Consider the following 3,652-nt stretch of genomic DNA (forward strand, 5'->3'; position numbering starts at 1 on the left):
GGGACAGAGGGACACCAGGAGCAGGGACAGAGGGACACCAGGAGCAGGGACAGAGGGACACCAGGAGCTGCACAGGGCACAGTGGGCAGGGCAGGAGCCAAGGATGAACTGATGTGGGCATTTGGAGCAGCTCTGGAGCCACACAGGGGCCTGGCAGGCGGCACAGAAGGGAAGGAGGCAGAGCCCACCCAGGAGAGCTCCGAGCATTCCCAAGGATGGGATGGACCTGCCAGGAACAGCAGGGACAGAGGGACAGGACAGCAGGAGGGATGGGAGGACTCGGGATGAGAAGCTCAGGACGAGGATCAGCCTGGGTGAACTGGGAAGATCAAAAGCGAGGTCTGTGTTCAAATACAGAACATTGATGGAGAGAGGGAGCACAGGGCGATGGGGAGCGATGTCAGCAGTCCCTCCTGAGCCCCAAACCCCTGGAACACAAGGATCCCACCTGCCCTGCCCTGCCCTGCCCAGAGGGCTCCGTGCAGTGCAGGACATCACTGCTTTCCCTTTTGTCCCTGGAGAAGGCACAAGCAGCATGTTTGGTCTCCAGCACCCCGGGCCAGTCTGCTTTGCCTATTCATATCCACAGAGAAGATGAGACTCTCTGGGTGAGGGAAATGGAAATACAGTGCGATAGGACTGTCAGGAACCTCAAGTGAGCATTCAGTACCCAGGAATCCAGGGAATGATAGTAGATAATGGAAGAAATTAAAGGTACAATGTGCTGTAAATGAGTCCCTTCAGAAACCACAGACTCAAAACTACTTAAACTAGGAAGCAACTCTAAAGTCACATAAAAACAGAGAGTTATTGTATAATTAAAAATGAGTCCCTGCTACTCCACAAGGAATCAAACACACCATGCAAAACAACTGCTAAGTCAGTTTAGGAAGACTGGGTAATTGATATACAATACAAAAATGTTTGAATTGGCTAGAAACCATTCCTAATTAGCAAAAAAAAATACCCCTCGTGTTGGCCAGGAGCCCTTGCAAGGAGTGTGAGGGCGTTGCATTCCCCTGATCTCCATCAGCAAGCTCAGGAGGAGATGGAGATGGAGAAGGAACGCAGCTTGTCCCTTGTGCTCTGTGTGCTTGACCAGCTACTTCTGTTAGAAAAACACATTCCTGTGCAATAAAAACCAGGGAGGCCAACAGGTGACTCATTAACCATAACATAATAACTGAGCCCCGGCTGGTGCAGATTAACGAGCACTAAATGAGTTCGCAGTGGTCCCAAAGGCACGGGAGAGGAGGATGAGCCAGGCTGGGTGAGCAGGGCTGCTCCACACACAGCATCTCAGCATTCATTCCCCGGCTCAGGGTCAGGGTGTTCTGGGGCTGGCTGAGCCCTCCACCGCCCCAGGTGAGTGAGCAGAGCCCCAAGGCCAGCAGCAAGGACGGTTCTGGTTCCCTGTGCAGCCACAGGTCTGGCTGGTGTTTCCACAAGGGCCCTGCCCCTGGCAAACCTGCCCAGTAAATGATCCATTTCACAGCGGTACCTCTTGTCAAACAGCCTCCAGGGAAGGTCCAGAGCGGAGGTGTTGGGACAGAAAAGGTCACTCAGGCATTCCCTCGCCCCTGTGAACACCCCGGGTACCCTGCAGGGCTCAGGGCCACCACAGGCCAGGGCAGGAGGGACAGCCAGCACATCCAGCCCTGCTGCCCACAGCACTGCAGGAGCCCTGAGCACCAGCAGCACAGCACACCTGGACACCTTTCCTTCACCTGTTCCCAGGAGCAGCCACTGCCGGCGTCCTGGCCAGAGCCAGCACCACTCTGGGATGGAAAACTTCCTGTGCTGCTGGAATGAAGCCTCCCTGGCAAATAATCAGAGCCCTTTGGCTGAGCCTGAAGTACAGGAGAGCTGCAGGCGTGTGATCCCAGAACCGTGATCTGGGCTGGAAGGATTGTACCTGGAGCCCCCCAGCAGTGACAGGAGCAGTGAGAGGAACAGTGAGAGGAGCAGGGACAGGAGCAGTGAGAGGAGCAGGGACAGGAGCAGGGACAGGAGCAGTGAGAGGAGCAGTGAGAGGAGCAGTGAGAGGAACAGTGAGAGGAGCAGGGACAGGAGCAGTGAGAGGAGCAGGGACAGGAGCAGGGACAGGAGCAGGGACAGGAGCAGGGACAGGAGCAGGGACAGGAGCAGTGAGAGGAGCAGTGAGAGGAGCAGTGAGAGGAGCAGGGACAGGAGCAGTGGCAGGAGCAGGGACAGGAGTAGGGACAGGAGCAGGGACAGGAGCAGTGGCAGGAACAGGGACAGGAGCAGTGGCAGGAGCAGTGGCAGGAGCAGGGACAGGAACAGGGACAGGAACAGGGACAGGAGCAGTGACAGGAGCAGGGACAGGAGCAGGGACAGGAGCAGTGGCAGGAGCAGGGACAGGAGCAGGGACAGGAGCAGTGACAGGAGCAGTGAGAGGAGCAGTGAGAGGAGCAGGGACAGGAGCAGTGACAGGAGCAGTGAGAGGAGCAGTGAGAGGAGCAGGGACAGGAACAGGGACAGGAGCAGGGACAGGAGCAGGGACAGGAGCAGTGAGAGGAGCAGGGACAGGAGCAGCAGCTCCATCCCTGCAGGCAGTGTCACACAGCTGGGCTGCTGGGCACCACACTCGGCTCCTCCTCCCTACTTCGATTCTTGGAGTGCTGCTTTTTTCCTTACTTCTACCGATAAGAAAACTTTATTTCAAGGAACTGTAATTGATTTATGGGGAAAAAAATGCCTTGATAGCACATGTTTATGGTAGTATAACGTTAGCAATAAACAGCTGCTGGATGTTACTTAATGTTTCTGCAGTATATGTTAGAAATGATAAATGGCTGAGTTTCGGTGCCTCATGAAAGATTGAGGCTGTACCATGTTCAGGGCTTGGCTGGGACTGCTGAAATCCCCAAAGTGAACAGAAGCACCTTTGTAAAGCTATGTAATTTTAGACAAATTAATTCCAGCAAGGACTGTAAAGCTGCCTGGACCAGGATCCTGAATTAATTACCTCCATTCATTTGTTTACAACGTGTAAAATTGTCTCTTCTGGAGTGTTTTCAATACAGGCCATGCCAGCACTTTTTAGCACAATAAAGACTCTTTCACAGTTTTATTTTAAAAGGTATGAAAAGAACAGTTACACAAAATTAAATTATTGAGCTCAAATGAAGTTTTCATTTCTCCTCTGAAAAAAGCTGACTTTCAGGTGGAATACCCAAAGTGGGTATTTTTCTCCATTTCTGTGGAATGCTGATGAAGCTCCAGCCCCACTCTCAGCTCCACATGCTGACCATGCAGGCAGGGACTCCCCAGCCCTGGCCAGCACCCCCAGGGGCCACAGGGAACACACTTTGGTTTTGGGGGAAACACTTTTATTAAAATACAAAAACAAAAAACTTAAACAATCATAGATGAATCATTTGTGTTGGAAAAGACCTTTGAGTTCACCCAGTCCAACCATCCCCAGCAGCACCACGGTCACTAATAAACCTCAAGTGCCACATCCACTCGGTTTTTGAGCACTTCCAGGGATGGGGACTTCAGCTGTGCCAGGACCCCACAACGTTTTACATGGAAACTCTTCCCCAATACCCCCCCTGAGCCTGCCCTGGCCATCCTGAGCCCGTTTCCTCTCCTCCTGTCCCTGTTCCTGGCAGCAGATCCCAAATCC

Source organism: Parus major, chromosome 6 (genome assembly GCF_001522545.3).
Source record: "Parus major isolate Abel chromosome 6, Parus_major1.1, whole genome shotgun sequence".
Lineage (NCBI taxonomy): Eukaryota > Metazoa > Chordata > Aves > Passeriformes > Paridae > Parus > Parus major.